Source organism: Prionailurus viverrinus, chromosome A3, assembly GCF_022837055.1.
Source record: "Prionailurus viverrinus isolate Anna chromosome A3, UM_Priviv_1.0, whole genome shotgun sequence".
Taxonomy (NCBI): domain Eukaryota; kingdom Metazoa; phylum Chordata; class Mammalia; order Carnivora; family Felidae; genus Prionailurus; species Prionailurus viverrinus.
The window spans coordinates 112,353,735-112,378,529 of NC_062563.1; the positions used below are offsets into that span (position 1 = coordinate 112,353,735).

A 24,795-nucleotide genomic window follows, 5' to 3' on the forward strand; every position below is an offset into this window, starting at 1 on the left:
CCCATCCCCCCTCCCACAACCCCTCCAGTAACCCTCTATTCTCCATATTTAAGAGTCTCTTATGTTTTGTCCCCCTCCGTTTTATATTATTTTTGCTTCCTTTCCCTTATATCTGTTTGGTATCTTAAAGTCCTTATATGAGTGAAGTCATATGATATTTGTCTTTCTCTGACTAATTTCGCTTAGCCTAATACCTTCTAGTTCCATCCACATAGTTGCAAATGGCAAGATTTCATTCTTTTTGATTGCTGAGTAATACCCCATTGTATATATATACACCACATCTTCTTTATCCATTCATCCATTTATGGATATTTGGGCTCTTTCCATATTTTGGCTATTATTGATAGTGCTGCTATAAACATTGGGGTGCATGTGCCCCTTCAAAACAGCATACCTGTATCCCTTGGATAAATACCTAGTAGTGCAATTGCTGGGTTGTAGGGAGAAGGGTTGATTTTTGAGGGCTGTGACGTTTGTCCAAACTCTGGCTTTTTTTTAAAATAATACATTCCCCCTGCACTGGTATTCTTTTTCTCTTCTGCCTATTTGTTTCTCAGTAAGATTTTGAAATTCATATTCCATTGAAAACCATCTATTTATAAACTACTTTTTGCCATTCGTGGCCTTAAGTCATCTATTTTTATAGATTTACTAATTAGTCTTCAGTAAATAATGACTTCATAATCATCCCTTGAGGTTGTGTTTTAATGGTTGTGTTGTTCAAGGTGTCAACCAGGAGGGTGGACATGAGGTGTCCGGGCAACAATATCTGCCCATGCCAAATGGGAAACTCATAAGAACATCAATCCACTGAGATGAAGTCTAATTAACCAACATCATTTAGTCCAACTGGGGACTGATTTGCTTCAGCAAAACTTACTAAAAAGAACTAACAAACTTCATTTGTTACATTTACACAATAATTAAAATAATTCCAATAAAAATCTGGACATGTAGCATATCTTCAGATGATGCATCTGAAAAAAACTGGATCCATATTCCTATATGGCAACACTTGAAAGAGGTAAAGAGCAGCTATCCTTCTTCAAAGAATCTAGTCAAAAAAAATCTCCAAATCATCTAGTTAAAAAAAGAAAGAAAGAAAGAAAGAAAGAAAGAAAGAAAGATATAATCATGTACATTACTGTCCTAGACCATGTTGGCATTTGAATTTGGAGCCTACCTTACTTCAGTCCATTACGTCTATAGTTAAATGCTGTCATTTGTGGATAGGAATGTAAACAGAATAATTCAGAAAAGTTTTATTGAACACCGCTACAATGACATACACTAGAACCAAATGCCTCAGTTCTTCAGAAGGTGCATTCCTTGAGAATCCTTTATAGGGAAGGTTTTTTATTCTATTGAATTTTAGCTTAAAGCAAGCCCATGGCCTCTAAGTTGAAAGTGGCAGAAACAAAATTTGGAATACCACTCAGATTTATATATTGATCTAGAGGAAGCTGCCGTCTTCTCAAGAGATACTGGTCATAGAATTCCAGCAACCATAAAGTACTGAAATTTCTTTTACAGCTACTTTTATGGTAGCCTAAATTGATTTAATAGAGCACCATCAAATCAATTCATTCTCTTAACTCTTAGACTGCATTATCTTGATTTGAATTGTTGGTGAACCAGGCCATCCAACAATTATAGGGATGCATGGTGTATGATATATTATCCATAAGGCCAGCCACCTGAAGAATGAAAGCAGATGTATAAAAGAAATTGTGAAGGGAGCTCTCCATAAATCAACACCACTGAATGATCAGTATTTGCAGGCACACTAAATGAATATCTTTATATCAAGGAAAGAATTATCACATGCATTCATATGCATAAAAGACTGGAAATGTAGAAATTATAGCTCATATAGCATTAGCAAAACTAGATATACCGTTTTAACCAATCCTTTAATATTTATGAGACAATCTTTAGCATTGTACATACATCTTTTATTCTCTTCAAGTTGAAATATTCTTTTGGAAGTAAGTATGTTTGAAGGGAAAGGCCATGTGTTTAGCATACACACAGAATATCTTGTTAATGGCTAATTATAGCAGCTAATATATACCAAATGTTATTCTATGTCCTAGAGAGTCTGCAAAGAAGTTTCCATATATTATTTCGCATAGCATTATGAGTAAGATCTTTTATATTCATTTTATTTTATAATATTTTTTAATGTTTAGCTATTTCAGGGAGAAGAAGAGGGAGAGAGGGAGGACACGAGTAGGGGAGTGACAAAGAGAGGGGGACAGAGGATGTGAAGCAGGCTCCCGCCTGACAGCAGAGAGCTTGAGTGGGGCTCCAACTCACGAACCATGAGATCGTGACCTGAGCCAAAGTTGGATGGTTAACTGACTGAGCCACCCAGGAACCCCTGTGAGGAAGTGCTTATAGTAGGTGAGGTAAATGAGGCTTGGAGAGGTAGTATGACTTTCTCAGGCCACAAAACTAATAAGCACTAGAGCTGGGGTTAGACTCTGGCAGACTGCATTAGCTCTGCTGTGGACTGTTATATATGATGCCTCTTCAGTAAGTCATGACTTCAGTAGGTCATCCAGTAGGTCATTGGAGTGAGAGAGCATGGCTCTAGAACCCAGATGCTCTTTAGTGCTTTGTATGTTACCACATGTGTGCTATGTAGTCACCAAAGTCAGCTGGATGATGAATTGAATACTTCAACTGTGGCTTTCTGTTTCCCATCAGAATTTCAGATATTTTTGTGTTTGTTTTTTTGCCAAAACAATCATTTAAAGTTTTTGTTGTTGTTTTTCTTCAGTAAATGAACTCCTTAGTGAAATATGTGCCCAAAGTTGCTTTGATGATTGTATTTCTTGCCTTATCTAAGTATTTTTAAGCACCTGCCTGGTTTAGTCACAGTGTAAATAATATAGCTACAAAAATAAATGATTACACATGGATTTTTACTTTGAGAGTCACATACTTATAATACCAAACAATAAAATAAAACCTATGCAATAAAAAAGAATTTGCAATGCTCTGAGCATAGAATTTTTCAGGTTTTAGTTTATTAACAACCTCAGTGGAAAAAGCAGTCTTTCACTAAATTACAGATTTTAAATGGCTATGGGCATGCATTTGAAACAAAGGAAGCACGTTTTTGTTGATAATCAAGATTATCAGACTTGAAGTCAGTCAGTCTGATGCTTCATCAAACATTCTTAAGTCCAGAAAGATCATTGCCTTAATATTACAAATGTTACACCCTTACCATTACACACTGGATGTTGAAATCTGAAGACGAACAAGGACGGGGCAGGGGGGTGCGGAGAAGAAGATAAAGAGAAGTGGAAGAAAAATGAACTCATTTTTGGCAGATATATCCAATTATCTTGCAAATATTTATAACATCCTGACCAGTGCCTATCCATTATAGACCATCTGTGTACCTTTGCTCATTTCCCTCAAAAAGGAAATAATCCCTTTGAACTTCTATTTTATTTCAGTATTTTATAGTATTTCTTAAAGCAGCTTCATACTATAATTATCCCCTGCACCTGTTTTACTTTCTCTGAACATGCATACTTGAATCCAGACCTATGTTTCATTTATAGTTAAGTGCATTTTTAATATATGGCATATTCCAGAAATACTTGTTCTCTTAAATTCACCTAATGTGGTTTATCCAGGACTATTAGAATCATTAAAAGCATTAAAGTAAATTTTTTAGAATAAACTTTATATAAAATTCAGCAAGGACCTGGAGCTTTCCACACAAGTGAGCTTCCTGGGTCAGAGACAGAGGGTAGTTTGTTACTCATTAATAGCGATGACCAGAAAATCATCATTTGTAGCTTCCCTGACCTCCAGTTCCCACAGGGTGAGGTAAAGAGGGCCAGGTGACACCTGCACATGCAGTGGGCTGCATTATAAAAGAGAAACCCTGAGTTTATAGTGGACAGTAAACAAACTTGCCCTTTGCCCCACAGGGAGACATTATTTTTACACTGACATTATACTGAACAGTAAACAAATCTGCCCTTGGCTGTGGACATAGACACAATATCTCCAAAGGCTGTTTGCTATACAAACATCCTTGAAAACATAGTCTTGACAAAAAAGACAGTCAGTTCCTTTGCTAGCAAGCCATACAGAAACGTGATAGCACCATGGTACGTTGTATACTAGCATCAGGGCTTTGAAAATACAGACAGAAGACTGATGTCCAGAGCTCAGACAATCATCATCAGACAGTATGTTGTGCTTTTTGCATTGAATGGATTATCTTGCTAAATTTTTAACACTATGTTGTGAAGCACATAAGATAAAGCACAAAACGTCTACCTCATCACTCAGGGAAATTCCAAAGGTGGAGGAATCTTCCCTTGAGAAGTTATTGAACTACAGACAATGGAAGAAAAAAGTAAAAGCAACTTGACTGGTGACATGATAATTAAATGCCTGTCCTTTAAAAAAGTCAGAAACTAGCTCCTTTCTACCCATACCTGTTCTCAGCTTTGCTACTGCCAATCAGTATTTCCCACTAAACGTTGTCTCTCCTTGAGCATGGTCTCCACATCCCTTGGAATTGAATCAGAATCTTTAGGAAACCTGTAATCTTTCAAACACATCAAGAATCACTGCATAAAGTATACTTTCCTCACCATAAGACCTAAGAGAAATCACTGTTTTGGAAATCAAAAGTAATCATGAATTAAGGATACTCTAAGACTATAGATATCTGAAGTAAGAGGAAAAGAAATCCAATCAGCATAATGAGAAAACTCCATGAAATTGACGGTAATAAAATTGTAGTTTAGCAGGAAGTAGGGAGGAAAAATACAAGGAAATTAGAGAATCATAGTCCATAATATATGAAGGATCTAGAGTGGATTTATTTCCAAGATTGTATTTTGGGGAAGACTCCCCCTGAATCACACTCACGACCTTGTGCCAGCTTTTCTTTTCTTTTTCTTTTTTTTTAAATTTTTTTAACATTTATTTATTTTTGAGACAGAGAGAGACAGAGCATGAACAGGGGAGGGGCAGAGAGAGAGGGAGACACAGAATCTGAAACAGACTCCAGGCTCTGAGCTGTCAGCACAGAGCCCAACGCGGGGCTCGAACTCACGGACCGTGAGATCATGACCTGAGCTGAAGTCGGCAGCTTAACCGACTGAGCCACCCAGGTTCCCCTGTGCCAGGTTTTCTAATTCTTTTCTTATGTATTGTAGGAAATGCTGGCCTGGAGGAGGATTCTCCCCCAAACCCTGGAATTTTCTTAACATGTGAATAGTCAACAAAACCAATGTCTGATCTGTAACTAAAAGAGATCAAGTAGAAGAGATTATAAAGTTTATGGAATCAACTAAATCTCTAAAATATGTAAGCACATTGTATGTGGTGGACCAGGAGATAAAGAAGAATATGAATAAGTGATTCATCCAAACATATGGTTTTTAATTTTGTGTAAGTGATCACCTGTGGAAAACCTATAAAAACATCTTAGCGCGTGAACACACACACACACACACACACACACACACACACACATACACACACACACGCAAAACAATAGAGACGAAACCTTGGTAAGTAAAAAATTCTAGAGATATGAATCAACTAGAGGAAAGGAATATATCTGAAAAATAAATTTATCACAGGTTTCTAAGAAAATATCCTAAATGTCTAGAAATGAGCTCCCAGAGGCAGTTTAGAACAGTAAAGAGGCAGCTTAGAACAGTTTTTCAACTTCTAATGCATCATGGACTTACTTGGGGGAGCTTTAAAATTATTGATGCCTTACTCACACCCCCAGGAGTTCTGATACAATTAGTTAAATCTGTAGCCCAGTCATAGCTCAGGAATATTCTGGTGTGAGGCCAAGGAGTTGAGGACCATTACTTTGAATTTAACAGAGTAGGAACCGTTTATAGAGAGTGATTTGAGAAGTGTTAAAAGGCACACTTGCCCAAGGAATTGTTCCTACTATCAGGCAATTGTACTTCTCCCTGGTAAAGTTATGACGTAGGTACAATCTTTGTTGAAATGCCAGTACTCTCAGGAAGAATAACAATGTACATGTATTGAAACCTGGAAAATAGTAAACAATAAGCAGTATCCTTATTTCCAAGGCTGATAATTAGCTGGTATACACCATTAATGCCACAGGTTTCTAGCCACAGGATATGGGTTCCTTATATAAGTCTTTCACATTATGCACAATATCCATATTGGGAAGTCCCTATGCCCTGCTGGTCCTTAAATGCTTTCATGAACACCATCTATTAGCATCAGTCAACACATTTGTCATGAAAAAAAGTTTGCCATTTAGCAACTGCTACAGCAGAATAGAGGATATTTAAGATACCAAAGAAACCAAGCTGTTAACAAAGTGAGATAACAAAGGCAGGAGACCCTGGCGTGCTCTCATAGTCGGGGGGTAGCACAGATTTTAGTTGTCCATTGGATGACTGTCATATTTTACTGGGAAGGAGTTAGGGGCTTACATATATAGTTAAAATAAATAAGAGGATGATGGGAGAAAAAAAAAAGGTTAATATGTGAGTTAAACCTGAGCCTGGCCTACTTAGGACTAGTTGCATTTTTTTTTAATCTGGCCCAGATTTCTGTGGTATTTGTATTCACATTATAACTACCATATATAGTATATTGTTAACAAGCACATAGATTATGTTTCTGTTAGCAATTTGAGTTTCTAATCTCTCAGTATTGTGAACTTATGAATTTTTATTTTAATTTCTCAATGAAAATTGATTATTGTCATTATAATTTTAGAAACTTGTTCAATTCAAAAAAGATGAATAATACAAACATCATTTATTGGGTATTTACATAATATTTACTGATATGTATAAATTCCACATTCATTTAAATATTTTTTGTTTATTTTTTAAAATATTAAGTTCTATTCCAGTGCAAGGAATGGTACACAGGGACAGTGGCCCAATGAAAAGGAATGTGTAGTGTTTAAATCATTAGCTCATCAAGACAGACATTCATAGAAAAAAGCTTAAGGGTAAATGTGTTTGAATGCATATATAGTCATTTATTTGTGGCATATATTTATATATTTTTATATGTGGTATATTTATTTGTGACATATATTTTATCACATATAAATAAGTTTGTAACATATTTAAATATTCCTTATCTATATATTATACATACTTTTTTAAAATTAAACTTCTTATTATGGGATAATTGTAAGTTTATACTTCATTGTCACAAGTAATGCAGAGAGATTTCATGCAACCTTTACTCAGTTTCCCCTAATGGCAACACTCTGAGAATCTTTAGCACAAATCATGAATAGGCTGTTATGATGGGTCAGAATCAAATGTATACACTAGCACATGGCTGCTTTACCCCAAGGAAAATCTTCTGAAAGCTTGAACATTACAGGAGTCTGGAAGGCAGGACCTAAAAGGCATGAGATTGCCCCCAGTGTCATGGCACTTGAAAAAGATAATTAGGCTAAGTGGAGGGTTAAACAAGCCCATGGTAGATTTTGTCCTCCAGATTACTGGAAAATATGTAGACAAAGTCTAACTTTATTTTCCACTCAGCCTCAAACCAGTCCACTCTGTGTTTGGATTGAGGTATTCCAACTAGATGCCAAAGGCGGGGAGGGGGGGAAGGAATGGTGTATTCTTCCCGGGAAGGAAATATTTTTTTTTAATTTTTTTAACGTTTATTTATTTTTGAGACAGAGAGAGACAGAGCATGAAGGGGGGAGGGGCAGAGAGAGAAGGAGACACAGAATTGGAAGCAGGCTCCAGGCTCTGAGCCATCAGCCCAGAGCCTGATGCGGGGCTCGAATTCAGGGGCTACAAGATAGTGACCTGAGCTGCAGTCGGACGCTTAACCGACTGCGCCACCCAGGCGCCCCCCGGGAAGGAAATATTATTTTCAGTCTTCATGGTTCCTTTGTACATAATAGCCATCGTACAGCCCCCAAATTATGAAATATGCTAAGATGCAGACAAATGTGAATGGCAATAGGGAGAAGAAGTCATAAGAGCAGACTTAGAGCTAAGCCAGATTTTAGAGTTAGCAAACAAGGATTTTAAAACAGCTGCTAAAGAGTGTAGCTTTCAGTGAAATAGAAAACTGGACAAAGTATATGAAACAAGTCTTTTCAGGGAGAGCTAGCAGGTGGTGAAAGTTATTTCTGAGACAACAACAACAACAACAGCAAAAACTAAGCGAACTCTATAATCTTCCTAACTTTCTGACCTGAGGCATTTCTGATGATATAACAGAAAAGATCCAGTGGAGCATGACAGTCTCACTGAGTTAAGGAGACAAAAATCAAATTGGAGGTGGGGTTGGCAGCTGGAAAGGAGGGAGCTAAGCAGAGAAAGAGCTTTACAAATTTCAGTAGGGGGACCCTTGAGACTTTCCAGAATTCAAAGCTACTCACAGGTAGGGTGACGTTCCATGAAGCCAGAAAAAGAACCATTGCTGGGGATCTGTAGCCTGAAGGAGATGTTCAAATTCTTAGCAGCTATAATTGAGAAACTTCATTGAATACCCAGAACATTCAATACATTCAGCTCTTGAAGAATAATATTAAATAATCCTCAGGGTAATGGCTGCTATAGAAGCATCTAACTAAGTATAAAACCATGCCTTGAATGTACCAAGCTGACTTAACTGTTACACAATTATCTGCCAGAACAATACTCTTTAAAGACAAATAATAAAATACAGACACTCGACAACATAGCGTACCTATTGTTCAGCATTCACTGTGGAAAAAAAAAAAGCTGGACAGAGGCAGCAGAGCGAAATGTGATCTAAATCATGAGGAAATGTAATCAATAGGTAATCAACAGTAATGATAGAATTTGCGGGAGAAATTTTTTTTGAAACAACTGTAATAAATATCCTCAAGGATTTAAGAGACAATGTGAAAATAATGAGGGAATTGTAGACCATTAAGAAAACCAAGTGGAGTTGTTTTGAAATGTACAATATCCAAAGTAAAACTGCATTGAATAGTTTAGATACTACAGCAGTTTAGACACTACAAAAGGGAACTTTGAGACCCAGCAATAGAAATGACTGAAACTGAAGTATAGAAATAAAGAAGTCTGAAAAATCATTAGCCAAGTCTTAGTCACCTATGAGGCAGCATCAAGTAGTCTAACATATGTTTCCGAAAAAGGTGACATTTGGAGAAACAAGAAATACTTTAAAAAAAATAATGAAAATTATAAGCCTATAGAACTGAGAAACTCAACTACGCCCCAGCAAGAAACCCAAAGAAACCCACACACAAACTCATCAAAATCACATTTCTGAAAACCAGAAGTAACGTGAAGAACATAAATTCAGACAGAACAGACAAAGTAAATATAAGGGAAAACAAAAAGATAAGAATATCCTCTGATATCTTGGTAGAAACTAAGCGCGGCAAACAAAAATGTCAGAAAAAACAAAAAAACTTTCAGCCTATTATTCTCTGCCCGGTGAAAATATCCTTCCAAAATGAAGGTGAAGTAAAGCTTTCTACAGACAAATCAAAGTCAAAGGAACTAGTCACCAGCAAACCTACACTATAAGTAATAGAAGAAATTGTTCAAACTGAAGGGAAATGACAGTACAAGTTCCAATCTGCCCAAAGGAATAATGAGGACCACAAATGGCAACTATGTAGGTAAATATAAGACTTTTTTCTCCTCATTTAACATAATTCTATAAAAGACAGTTGAAATGCTAAAACAAAAGTAATACTAATGCTTTATTCATTATTATAGCCCAAACGGAAATAAAAGGTCCAAGAGCAATGCAATTTATATTTTGTGGTATATTTGCAAAATCGTGTATCGCACAGCATTATGAATACCCGATTACTGTTACATGCAGTAACATGGCTGAGTCTTATTGATAAAATGTTGAGCGAAGGGAATGAAGTATAAAAAAGAATAATTCTTATGATTTCATACAAGTTAAATACAGGCAAAACTAAAGGTGTTAAAAGTCAGAATATTCGTTGCTTCTCAGGAGGGTTTTGGCTCAGATGCATGAAAGAAAATCGTATTTGCTTGATATTGCTTGTTCTTTATTTGGATGGTGATTATCTTGGTATACACATATGTAAAATCATAAAGAAGGATAATAAATATTAGTGAACTTTAAACACAAAACTGCATTCATTTTATACTTCTATTAAAGTTTTTTTTTTTAATAAAATAAATATACACGTGATCTAGAACTGTGGCGTAAGATATGGTTGGGAGTCTATTTGGGATTCGAGGGATAATTTTACAAACAAAGTAACATAGCAGGAGATATATCCCCTTCATTCTTTTGATTATCATCCTCAAGCTGAATTTGAAGACTGGAATTTTACCCATTTTGTAACCCCGAGAAGATCAGACTGAGAATGAATCTTACATGAGAAGGTCCTGGAACAGAGATCTCAAAAGAATCTTTGCCTCCTTTGAGGAACTGATTGCCGCATAACCATTTGTGGAATCTGATCTATGCTGCTGTTTTTGCTGAATGCAATAATAAGTGTTTTATTATGTTTTTCAAAATAGAAAAACAGTGCATTTACAAGTTAGTTCTTGCAAATATCTGTATATAAAAACTTAAAAAAATTGGAAGTTATGATCAATTAGCTCAGCACTCTTTGCTGTTTGTTGTTAATTTCCCTGATAATATTTAAGGAAATTTTATGATTCTCTTAATTTGAATTTAGAGTGTTTTATGCATCTTCAAGCAGATATTGTCCCACAAGTTTCAACCTCCCAGTGTCTGTCTGCACCAAGGGTATACTCTCTCCAATACACACATGGTGTTATTTCTTATGATCTAATAAATCTTGTTTCCTCAAATTAAACAGTATTTTTTCATAAGAGTGAAAAATTGTCCTGTGGCTCTGCCTTCTATTTTCTCTTCTCTAGCTAGAATATTACATCTCTTGAGGCTAGGTGGTGGGGAAGGTGGGGAGAAAATCTGGCCCATGGTATTATTAGCCATGGTATTATTGGCTGACTACGTGGCAGAGATGTGTAGATCAAAACTGACTTCTAAACAATGGAGTTTGAAACTTCGTGATTTATCTTAAATAGTATCGATACAGATAATTTCAGCTTTGCTGAACTCTGTCTTCCAGAGAAAATTGATTATTGACATTTTTATAGTATATTATTAGCAGCAAAAATGACAATGTTCTTGTTTCAGTTTTGCATTAAGAAATTACTGGGGCGCCTGGGTAGCTCAGTCTGAATTTGGCTCAGGTCATGATCTCACAGTCTGTGAGTTTGAGCCCCGTGTCAGGCTCTGTGCTGACAGCTCAGAGCTTGGAGCCTGCTTCGGATTCTGTCTCCCTCTCTCTCTGCCCCTCCCCTGCTCACGCTTTGTCTCTCTCTTTCCCGCTCTCTCTCTCTATCTCAAAAATAAAAATAAAAACCTTAAAAAAAAAGAAATTACTTTATGAGTGCCTGGGCGGCTCAGTCAATTAAGTATCTGACTTCGACTCAGGTCATGACCTCACGTTTTGTGAGTTCGAGCCCCGCATCAGGCTCTGTGCTGACAGCTCAGAGCCTGGATCATGCTTCAGATTCTGTGTCTCCCTCTCTCTCTGCCTCTCCCCTGTTCGTGCTCTGTCATTATCTCTCTCTAAAAAATAAATAAACATTAAAAAGAATTTAAAAAATTATTTTAGATGCACTCTGTCGACTTATTTCTTGCTTACTTCTGTTATCAGGTTTTCCCATGTACATCAAAATTGTCAAGCAAAAGATGAGGGTTTTATTTTCATTTTGTTTATATGTTACATTAACAAAGGAAAACGAAACTGCTGAATGAATATTTGACAATATATAATTGATTGATGTAGTGTCAACAATATATACGTTAGATATTCAGAGAAAAATAAATTCAAAGAAAGATGAAATGAAAATTAGTCTTGAGCATGATGGATCTCGGTGTGAACACTAAAAGATGACTATTTCCTATGAAATTTGTCATGATAAATGATATAGAGTATAAGAGTTATATTGGGAAATGAAAATGTTAAAACATCCAAAACCTATAATTATAGCACAAGAAGTATTGTAAATCCTTAATATTATACCGGAACATCGTCTAACAGGCCCACCCGAGGACTATTAGAGCTGTTTAATTATCTAGGGTCATGTATACTTGTTTGACCTGATATTTACTATTGATTAGAATATAGACTCTATAAAGTTATGGGATCATGTGTAGTTTTTGTCTACTTGAGGTACAAATTTTCTCTGTCCAGTAAAAATAAAACCCCAAAGTTAGTTTATTGCCATGCAAGACGTTAATCATTTTGTCTCTAGATTTGCACACTTGTTTTAGTGTTCCTTTTCTGGTGGTATATATAAAATCTGCTTTTTTGAGTTCTGTTTTGAACCAACTTTACCATTCAGCCAAGTTTCCTCATTAATAAGTTAAGTAAATCTTTGGCATATATTCTTTTTTCATCTGTATGCCACGTTTTTAACACTTTTTCATAATATACTTTCATGAAAGAAAGGGAAAACATTAGGTACTGTATAGATACAATTAAGAGGATTTGGTGATCAGGGTGCCTGGGTGGCTCAGTCGGTTAAGCATCCAACTTCGGCTCATGTCGTCATCTCGCAGTATGTGGGTTCGAGCCCCGCTTAGCACTCTGTGCTGACAGCTCAGCTCAAAGCCTGGAGACTGCTTTGCATTCTATGTCTCCCTCTCTCTCTCTCTGCTCCTCCCCCACTCACACTCTATCTCTTTCTCTCTCTCTCAAAAAATAAACATTAGACAAAAAGAAGATTTGGTGACAGAATGGAGATGAAAAATAAAGATAGCATAATGTCATTGAAGGCATAGGCCACTTGAGAGTTATTTTAGAAGTCGTGTACTTTCTGCACAAAGTATGTGTTTCTTCTATGTTATTTTAAACTAGATAGTTTTTATGGCAATATGTGTCTTCAGGTTGAAAATCTATGATGGCAGGGCATTTGCTGTTTTTGCAAGACAGTCCATTCAATTTCCAGAGTGCTTATTTATTAGTGATATTTTCCTAATAATAAACCAAATTTCTCTGCTTTATAATTTAAATTTTTCAGACCTGTTTTTGAAATCTGAGCTTTAGGGAATATGTATACCGGCTTTTTGATGTACTAGCTCTTCAAATCTTTCTAGCAATTACAGAATTTGCCTCAAATTTTCTCTTTTCTAAGTTAAATATCTCCAATTTCTATAACTGACTCTCATTTGAAATTATATACAAATCCTTACTATCACCCAACAGTTCTTCCATTAGATATCTTCAATTTACACAAATTTTTCTATTAAGGTATGTTTAAGAACAGATACTCTGGTTGGGACATGAGAACGGTATATAATGCAACTGGGTTTGGAAATTTTTGACTTCTTCATGACCCATGACAGAGAAACCATAAAGGAATACATTTTATACCCCATTATAAGCAGATCATTCTGAAGATTTTTTATTTTAAAAACTTGACCAAAATTCCTTTTAAAAAAACATTTTAATGTCTTTTGATATATACTGTGACATCCCAGGAACTAGATCTAATTTTCATTAATAATAGCAATCACAGAGGCCCCTGGGTGGTTCAATCTGTTAAGCATCTGACTCTTGGTTTCAACCCTGGTCATGATCTCATGATTCTTGCGTTGGAGCCTTACATTGGGCTCTGCGCTGACAGTGTGGAGCTTGGGATTCTCTTTCTCACTCTCTCTCTGCCCCTCCCAGTCTTCTCCCTCTCTCTCTCACTCTCTCAAAATACATAAATAAGCTTTTTTAAAAAAAAATAATAGCAATCATAAGATAACAAACATATAAATGCGACTTCCTCACAGAAAATTCCCTGACCAGTCAATCCAAATTAGATATTCTTATTTTTTTCCTCTCAGCAACCTCATTTTCATCATAGTAAATCATACTCTCAATGTGTGTGTGTGTGTGCGTGTGTGTGTTGGTATTACTTGTCTTAAGATAGATTGAAATTCCATGATAATAACAAAGGTAAATATCAGTATTATCCACATTTTACAAAGTGGTTGCTCAGTAAATTAAATTTATTAAGACCACACAGTTCTCAAGTGGCAAAGGCAGAATTCAAACCCTGGTCTCTCTGACAAGAGCTTTCAATTGCTTTGCTATTTCATATTTCATGCAAACACTCTCTGCATGTAAACACAGAATGTACATAAAGTTGATCATGAAGTACATTTATTTTTGTTATTTTTCCGTGCTTCCCTATATATACATGGTTATTTCTATATAGATTAAAGCATTATTATATAAATTAGGATAAAGATGATTAGAAAATAAATGTAATGTGAAGAAGAAATGTTTTTAAACATTTTGAACATCTAAAATGAAAGCAATTATAAGTTTTAGCAATGGTAGTGTAGGATAGAACTTGAATATGCTCAAACCTGCTTCTTTCCAATAAATCAGGCAGACTAGTCCAACAATTTGACCATCCTTCCTAACAGCTCATAAAAAAATAATTATAGAGATTTAGCAACAATTTGACTATTTTAGACAAAGAAAGGCACTGCCAATATTTGCTGTCTTAATTGTTTCAAATATAAAGGAATGTAATGGATATAACAGTAATTTTAAAGATAGCAAAGTAAATTATTTCAAAAATTATTGGTAATTATATCAGTATGGCAGACATGCTAATTTCTATTGAGCTATTTTTTTCAAATACACTTTTTTTATTCTCCACTGTTTGTTCAAATTCTGAATAAGCTTTTCTCTCTTCCATATATAAGGACAGAATTTAATATTTTTTTTTTTTTAAATTTTTTTTTTCAACGTTTATTTATTTTTGGGACAGAGAGAGACAGAGCATGAACGGGGGAGGGGCAGAGAGAGAGGGAGACACAGAATCGGAAACAGGCTCCAGGCTCTGAGCCATCAGCCCAGAGCCCGACGCGGGGCTCGAACTCACGGACCGCAAGATCGTGACCTGGCTGAAGTCGGATGCTTAACCGACTGCGCCACCCAGGCGCCCCCAGAATTTAATATTTTTCTTAATTTGTAGAAAATGTTCCCAGCCAATCTAATTACTATACAGTTGCTATTAGATAACTTTAAAAACAATTCAATTTTTTTCTCTTTAAAATTAATTTTATATTGTTTTTAAATATTATATGCAAAAGCTAATATAAGTACTTACTTCCGTTACTTATCATGACTTCTTTCTTGTCTATACAAAAGACAGGGTTTGACTTTTCTTTAAAAGAATATTTAATGACATAATTATGGATCCCAGTATTCCTCAAGGCATATCTACCCCGTAGGAATTCTCAATTTTCAGTTTCTCAGATTTCTCCAAACATTTCAGCCTATTAAAATGATTCATTTTCTCACATTTTATATTTAATGTCCTTGATTTATCAATGCTCAATATCAAGGGATAGTATTGGAAAGTCTCCCTCCCCAAACTCCTCTTCTCTGCACTCAGAGGTCTCAGGGTGCCTTGTCATTTAGAATTCTCTTGAAATTGCTGAAAACAAAGCAGTTTTGTTAAGCACCCATATCCCTCCTTTTGTAACATGTTTAAAACGTAAGAAAAGGTGAGGCTAAAATCAGCAGAGGATTGAAGGCCCATGATGAAACAAGTCGTCCAGTGCATTTGAGTTAAATGTCTTAAAACTAATGGAAGATACAGTAATCCCAGCCAAAACCTTACATATCAGGGCAAGGCAATGCATTTCTAGATGCCATTTCAGTAGATGCATGAATTTTGTTTCCATCTTGTAAGAATTCTTAATAGAGATATTTCATAAATGAGAAATCTAGGTATAGAAAATAGTAGTAAAATAAAGGACTTGCCACAGAAGAATTAGAGCTTTTTCCTCAATATGATGGAAAAGATTAATGATAATGGGAGAAAATAGACATTAGACCTAGAGCCACTCTCCAGTTGGTGACATATTTAAAACTGAAGGAAATCCGGGCCTCTAATTGTAGTTGGAAGCAGGTACTTTGATATAAAGACCTTAGACTGTATAAATCTGTCAAAAATGGGGTGTTTAAGAGAAGAGCAAAGGAGAGAGGATAGATGATGGTTTCCATTTTGGAAAGTTGCCTTCACAATATCTGTGAAGAAATCCATCAGGGTATGTGGTAAACAGTCTGGACCTCAGATGAAAATGTGCAGGTAAAGGTATAATTATGGAAATTTTCAGAACCTGGTAGTAGTTGAATCTATAGGTGAGGATGACAATACTCAGAGTACATGGGGTAAACTAGAGGAGTACATCGAATACAGTAATTTATGAAATACTAGTATGCTAACGCAGACCAAGGGAAAAAAAACACAAAAGTTCACAGCATAAGATTTTATTAAATTTTGTTTCTTCATGGTATAAAAGGCAAATGTTAGTGTTATAAAAATTATAAAGGAAAAATATGACAAAATTAGAGACGTGGAGGACAAATTAGTGGTGGGTAGGAGTTGGAGACAGAGAAACAGACTGGAGAAAGGTAGCTGTGGTTTTTTTTTTTTAAATTTTTTTTCAATGTTTATTTATTTTTGGGACAGAGAGAGACAGAGCATGGACGGGGGAGGGGCAGAGAGAGAGGGAGACACAGAATCGGAAACAGGCTCCAGGCTCTGAGCCATCAGCCCAGAGCCTGACGCGGGGCTCGAACTCACGGACTGCAAGATCGTGACCTGGCTGAAGTCAGACGCTCAACTGACTGCGCCACCCAGGCGCCCCAGGTAGCTGTAGTTTTAACAGAGCAACTACAGTCCCATATCTCAACCCAAAGTCAACGGTAGTATAACCTATTATGCACTCTGTCGGTTGCTGTATCCATCACCACAGTCATGCTTCAGAACAGGTGCATCTCTGCAAGGTAACGGATTTCCTTCAGTAGATATTTGATGGGCCAACCCCAAATATGAGCCCATACTCAGACTAAGCAAAGACCTGGAGGAAACAATTCTGTCAATCTCAGTGAAGTTGAAAATGGTTCTTTGTCCCACAAAATTTTAGTTCACCCACTCTTCTTTGCCTCTACAGCTCTCTGATGTCTTCAAAACAGTATGGTTTTTGTTGCTTATTAAGGCATTTCTCCTTATCGCAAAAAAAAAAAATGATGCTCTTCTATTGCTTATTACATATTTCCCTGACGTGGAAGTAGGAATTTTTCTCCTGTGAATGTAGCCATATTTTTCTAATAATAAAGTTTAATAGATTTGTAAATTGAACATATGTGTACATGAAATCCATATATATTTATAGAATTATTTTTAAATGTTTATTTATTTTAAGAGAGAGCAAGCACGAAAAGGGGAGGGGCAGAGAGAGATGAGAGAGAGAATCCCAAGCAGACTCTGTACTGACAGAGCTTGAACCTGTGAACTGTAAGAACATGATCTGAGCTGAAATCAAGAGTCAGATGCTTAACCAACTAAGCCACCCAACTGCCCCAAGAAGAATATTTTTTAAGTTTATTTATTTATTTTGAGAGAGAGAGAGAGAGAGAGAGAGAGAGAGAGAGAGAGAGAGAGCGCACACATGGGAGGGGCTGAGAGAGAGGGAGAGACAGAATCCCAAGTAGGCTCTGCACTGTCAGCATGGAGCCCAATGCGGGGCTTGAACTCATGAATGCGAGATCAAGGCCTGAGCTGAAACCAAGAGTTGGATGCTTAACTGAATGAGCCACCCAGGCACCCCTAGAGAAGAATATTTAAAACAACTTTTACCTTATTTCTTAGATATATCAGAGATGGAGGTTAAGATTTTCACTTCAGCCTTACTTTAGAACTTCCTTTTCCCCATCAGATTGCCTTGGAACCTTGGAAAAAAATCAAATGATCCCATGAATGTAAGTCTATTTCAGGTTCCTATTTCTGTTGCATTGATACATGGCTGCACTTATTTCATTACTACATGTCATAAATATTGCTGCCTATCGTAAGTCTTTAAATAAGATAATTAATGCCTCCAAATCTTTTTTTAATATTTAAGATCATATTGGCTTTCCTAGATTTCCTAGAAGCAGCTGGTCCATTTCTACCAAAAGCTCTGCAGAGACTTTGATTGTAATTAGTTTCCCTTAAATATCAATTTGAAGAGAAACAACTTCTTAACAATATAATTAGCATGACATGTATTCTTATGTTTAGGTTATCCTTAGTTTCTCTTAGTAAAGTTGATTAGTTTTTGTGTAGAGGTCTTACAAGTCTCTTGTTAAGTGCATGCCTAACTATTTTACATTTCTTTTAATGAGTTAATAAAATAAATTGTTTTCAAATGTCATTTTCCAATGGTTTGCCTCTTAAATATAAAAACACAGTTTTTTATATCATCCTTGTATGTGGCGACTTTGTAGTATTCATTTTAGGGTTTTTTAATGTTTATTAATTTATTTTGAGAGAAAGAGAGAGAGAGAGAGCATGAGAGGGGGAGGGACAGAGTGAGAGAGAGGGAGAGAGAGGATCCCAAGCAGGTTCTGTGCTGTCAATGCAGAGCTTAATGTGGGGCTCAAACTCCTGAACTGTGAGATAATGACCTGAGCCAAAATCAATTCAGATACTTAACCCATTGAGCCACCCAGGAGCCCCAAATTCATTTTAGTTTTAAAGTAGCTTTATTTTCATAGTTTTTAAAGTAATTTTCTATATAATTATATCATCTATGAAAAAAAAAAGCTCCCCTGCTTGTTTTCCAAACTTAGTAAATTTTAGGACATTATCTTGACTTATTGTACTGCTTAGGACCTACAAGACTATGTTTAATAAATTAGCGAGAGCTCGGGGCGCCTGGGTGGCTTGGTCGGTTAAGCATCTGACTTCGGCTCAGGTCATGATCTCAGGTCCGTGAGTTCAAGCCCCGCGTCGGGCTCTGTGCTGACAGCTCTGAGCCTGGGGCCTGTTTCAGATTCTGTATCTCCCTCTCTCTCTGCCCCTCCCCTGTTCATGCTCTGTCTCTCTCTGTCTCAAAAATAAATAAACGTTAAAAAAAAAATTAAAAAAAAAAAAAGAAAGAAATTAGCGAGAGCAGATAATCTTGTCATCTTAACATGTTGGGGAGAAAGCACACATTTTTTTTTTTTTACCATTAAGTGTAATGCAATCTGTAGGATTTTTGTGAATGTGCATTTGTTATACTAGGCATTTTTTTTTTGTAATAAATAGGTATTGGATTTTGTCAAATTCTCTCTCAATATGTATTTATATTTGTTTTTCACCTTTATTCTGCTAATATGATACATTTCAATGATTGATTTTCTAATGTTAAACCAACTTTGCACCACCGGCACAAACTCACGTGATCACAATGTATTTTTTATATACCGTTAGGTATTTATTTTGGGATGCTTGCTTCTATGTTCATGAGGGATATGGGTGTTTCATTCTCTTTTCTTGCAATGACTTTATCAGGTTTATTATCAGCATTATACTACCTTCATTAAACTAGTCAAGCTGTATTTCTTCCTGCCTAATTTTGAGAAAGTTAGTATGAGTTATTATTTCTTCCTTACATATGTTATAGAAACTAACAATAAAACCCCCTGGGCCTCTACCTTTGTGAGTAGGAAGGGCTTTGATTATGAATTACATTCAATATTAGACTTCCAAATATTCAGGTTTTTCTATTTACTATTGAATCATGTTTGACCAGCTGTGTTCTCTGTGGGATTTACCTATTTCATCTATGTCAGGGTTTCTTAACTTCAGCACCATTAACGTTTTGACCTGGATAATTATTTGTTGTAGGGGACTGTTCTGTACATATAGGACATTTAGTGGCATCTCTGACCTCAACTACCAGATGTCATTAATACCATTGATCCTTTCCCATGTGACAACTAAATATGTCTCCAGAGACATTATCAAATGTGCCCTGGATGGCAATATTGTCCGTCCTTTAGAACCAATTGTCTAAGTAGTAAAATTTACAGCATAAAGTTCATGAGATTTCCTATTTATTTCCTATTTATTTCCTATTTCCTATTTTGCTTTGCTTTAATAAGGATTTATAGTGATATCCCTTTTTCAATTATAAAATTAGTAACTTAAAATATTTCTCTCACTTTTATTTTTTATTATTATTATCACTTTCTTTTTTTTTTTAACAGTCTTAAGGTCTTTTATTTTTTACACTTATCATGCCATGAATTCATAGGCAATGGGCTCCAGCAGCTCAGGCTCCTTTCCATTGGTTCTGACAAAGTGTGCTTCTCTGGGTTGGCCAGGCTGACACTTCAGCTGAACCCAAATACCTTTCTCTTTGGCTTCCTTTTTTTTTTTCTGATCACTTTCCTTCACATGCTTCAGGAAGCTATCGTGGCTATTCAGGTGCTTAATCTGTTCAATATGTACATGATTTCTCTTGACAAGAATCTTGCCCTTAACTTGCTAGCTTACGACAATGCCAAGAGCATGCTGGGTAATACCGTAGACTCTTCCAGTTTTGCCCTGGTTACATTCGTGGGGCTCTGCATTTTGAACAGTGTCCCTTCCTTTGATGTCTACGATATCATCTTTCTTGTTGATTCACACATATGTTTCCAAAGGAACAACTCCCTGTTTCCTAAAAGGTCTAGAGAACATATAGCAGGTGCCTCTCCTCTTTCCCTTTGTGTTGATCATTTTGATGTCTTCCTGGAATATGGTGGTTGTGGCTGACAGGTTCTTTTCTTTCATTGATCTCTGCCCTTATTGTTTCTCTTGATATTTCTTTCTTCCTTCTTCTACAAACTTTTTTTTATTAATTCTGTTTTTAAAATTTACTTTGAATCCCTCTGACTTTTTAGATGTGCATTTTTTGCTATAATAGTTCATGGAGGGTTGATAATACACATTAACTTTCCATGGTCTTCCTAGAATTAATATTTGGCTGTTTCATGCACAAAGTAAGAACTTTACAATGGTGCATTTATTTTTTTTTTACATTCTTTTTGCTATTGTTGTCATATAAATCTGCATTATACCATATATGCATTGGTATAGTCTTTGCTTTAAAAATCTACTTTTTAGGGGTGCCTGGGTAGCTTCGTCAGTTGGGCGTCTGACTTCAGCTCAGGTATGATCTCACGGTCCGTGAGTTCGAGCCTCGCGTCGGGCTCTGTGCTGACAGCTCTGAGCCTGGGGCCTGTTTCAGATTCTGTGTCTCCCTCTCTCTCTGCCCCTCCCCTGTTCATGCTCTGTCTCTCTGTGTCTCAAAAATAAATAAACGTTAAAAAAAATCTACTTTTTAAAGAAACTCGGAAAGCAGAATATGATTTTTTATATTTATTCATATATTTTTAATTACTAATTCTCTTCCATCTGAGTTTCCTCTGGTACCATTTCCTTTCATTCTGAATGTCTTCCTTCAGGACTTTTTTTAAACTCGTCTGTTGTCTATATCTTAGATTTTATTTGCCTGATCACATCTGTATTTTAAATTTCTTGTCTTTTCTTTTTTTGCTAAATATAGAATTATATGTTGAGTATTTTTTTCTTTATATCTTCAGTATGTCATTCCATTGTCTAAGAGTGATTGTTTCAAGAAGCCAGACATCATGCATACTTTTCTTGCCTTTTGTCTAAAGTATTGTTTTTTTTCCGGCTGTGTTTACAATTTTCCTTTCATCCTCTGTTTCCAGCAGTTTGAATATGAGATGCCTCTTTGTGGTATTCATTGCATTTATCCTGCTTGGGTTTGCAGGGCTTTCTGCATCTGTGTATTGTTTTTCGCCAAATATATGAAGGTTTCAACTATTGTTTCCTGAATTATGTCTTCTGCCCCATTTTCTTTTCTCCTCTGGACCACAAATCACATGCAAGTTAGAACACAGTAACTGAAATTTTTATTGCAAACTTATTTTGGTCTCTTGTATCATATATTGTCTATTGTTCAGCCTTTGACAATTCTGCTAAGCAATCAATTCCACTCTCTCCAGTCTCTTGTTGATTATGCTCACCTTTGGAACTTAAAAATATGACACCACACATTTAACACTAGATTTCTATTGGGATCCTTTTTATAGTTTCCATTTCTCCTCTGATAGGTCTTCACCGGTTAACTCATTATAATCATTTTTCTTTTGTCTTTGAATAAATCTATAATAGCTTCTTTTTCTGCTCGTTTCAAAATCTGGGTCATCTCAGTGTCTGTTTGTACAGACACTTTTGTTCATGTCACTTTTTTTTTTGTTTTGTACATCCTCTAAATTTTACTTCATATTGGACGTGATAGATGCCTTTAATCTATTATCTTTCTTTAAACAGTGTTGATTTTTTGTTCTGTTGAACCGTTAGCATACTGGTTTATAACTTGGAGTTCTGGGAGGCTTGATTTTCATATTGTGTTCGGGCTAGTCTTCACTCCTGTAGCATGGCCCTTGTGATGTTTCAATGCAAATCATGATCTTGACCAAGGCACTCCAACTTGGCGGCATTCAAGCTGCCATATCTATCTTTTCTGAGAATGGTTAACAGTTTTTTAGCTTTCCAGCTGGTGTATTACACTAGATTTCTTGGACTCTCCCCTTCTCATGCCCAATCCATGGGGCAGCCAAAATTTGGGGGGGGGGAGAGTTTATAAGTAGTTTTGTGAACACTTTCTATTGTGGCTCCCTCCTTGCTGAGATGTCCCTCATTATTTTCTAGCCTCTTGGGCAACCTGGAACTCTGTCTTCTGCAGTCCAAAGCCTCTAAGACTGATGTTTTCTGCTTAAATGTTTGATATGCTGCATCATTTAAACAGGAGAATTTCCTTGGGGAAAAGCTATGCAAGTAAATATCTCACCCATTGAAGTTTCTTTTTCAAAGGACAAAAATCCCTCCAGGTTATATTTGCTTTTCTGCATCCTCCAGTACCTTCAAATACTTTGTGTGTGTGTGTGTGTGTATGTGTGTTTACCTTTGTACATTTTGTCTAGAGTGTAATGATCTTCATGGTAGGATCAACCTTGTACAAGTTGCCCTACAATTATATGAGAACTGAAACTTCTCTTTTTAAATAAAATGAATGAAAATAATTGTTACCAAATATTAGCCAGACCCTCTATTTCCTGTCCTTAATATAAATTCTTAGAATTAGAGGCTTTGGATACTTAATGCAAAACTTAAATATATATGCAAGCTATATTATATTGATAAATTTTATAACATCACCAAATTGTATTTCTATCAGAAAACCTGTTTATATTTTCATTTTGATATTACTGATTTTTATATTTTGTATCTACATTGAAATTAGGAATGTTTATTTTGTCATCATGATGTGAATTAGTAATCTCTCTGTATTTTCTATATTCAGGAATACAAAAAAAGTAATTACTCCTTAAATGTTTGAAATGAAATTTCCAGGGGCACCTGGGTGGCTCAGTTGGTTAAGCGTCTGACTTCGGCTCAGGTCATGATCTTTCCAGTCCGAAGTTAGAGCCATACATTGGGCTCTGTGCTGACAACTTGGAGCCTGTTTCAGATTCTGTGTCTCCATCTCTCCTTGTCCTTCCCCAGCTTGCGGTGTGTGTGTGTGTGTGTGTGTGTGTGTGTGTGTGTCTCTCTCTCTCTCTCTCAAACACAAATAAACATTAAAAAAAATTTGAAATGAAATTTCCAATAAAATTGTATGATTCACAATAGCATTTTTAATTCTTGATTTTTTAAAAATTTTATATATCAGATTATCTATTTCTTTTAAGAGTAAATTAAATATTCCCATTAAATCATCAGTTTTGCCTATTTTAAAATTAACTATATTTATTTTATTACTCATATTATCATAACTCATGTTTAATTTATGCAGTTTACTTACATGCTTGTTTAAAATTTTATTTGTATTTTATATCACTTTAAGGCAATTTTGCAAAAAAATTATTTTTTATTACTTTTATTTTATTTCAAAATCCATTCAAGTTATGAATTTCCTCTCTCATTTTTCTCTTAATTAGAAGAGTTCCAAAAATGGTTGAGGATTTATGGTAATTCAAATCATTTCAAGAAGAACAATATCCTCTGTCATTTCCAACAGACTCAGTTTTCATTTTCTGTGTAGTTCCATTGGCCTTTATGTTGGTAGAAATTCTAGCTATATTCTGTCTTTAGGTAGAGGATCACAAATACTTTGGTATAATTTGCCCTTAATAAAATTCAGATATTAAGTGGATGGTTCAATGATTTTGGACAAATGTATACATTCTGTTACATTCCTGAGATTACCACTATCATCAAATTCTGGAATATCTTCATTTCCCCCAGAAAGTTCCCCGGTGGCCTTCGTAGTTAGTTCCTCCCAGCCAACTCTCATCCCCAACAATGATGTAATTTCCATCACTTGTGATTAGGGCTTTTCAGGACTAATCATCTTTATCTGGTTTTATTTTGTTTTGTTTGGATAATTTTTAGGGCAATTTCCCTATACAGGTGGCATTTTAAATTTAGGTCACCATCCACTGAATCAAAGTTTTAATATGCAAATAATCATCTCAAAACATGCTTACAAACTGCTTATCGACTTTTTTTTCTTCTAAATTGAAGTCAGTGATTTTTATTCTCCAACCTGAGATATAGTTTAGATTTTAACTAGACGTCACAGAATGTGCTCTAGGGAGGGTATCAGAAAGATATTAACAGATCACTATGACTGTGGCTGCTACATTCCACAGCTATGTAACTCAGTTAATTATTTAACCTTTTCGAGACTGTGTTTGCTAGCGTTAATAAGTGTGATAATATTGGGGCGCCTGGGTGGCTCTGTCAGTTGATCGTCCAACTCTTGATTTTGGCTCAGGTCTTGATCTCATGGTCATGAGATCCAGCCCCACGTGGGCATGGAGTCTGCTTA

At 35.8% G+C, this 24,795-nt stretch overlaps 1 pseudogene; it reads right to left on the reverse strand.

Annotated features, from left to right (window-relative positions):
• Positions 1–20,123: 20,123 nt before the first annotated feature.
• Positions 20,124–20,609, reverse strand: LOC125162778 (60S ribosomal protein L21-like; annotated as a pseudogene).
• Positions 20,610–24,795: the final 4,186 nt, after the last annotated feature.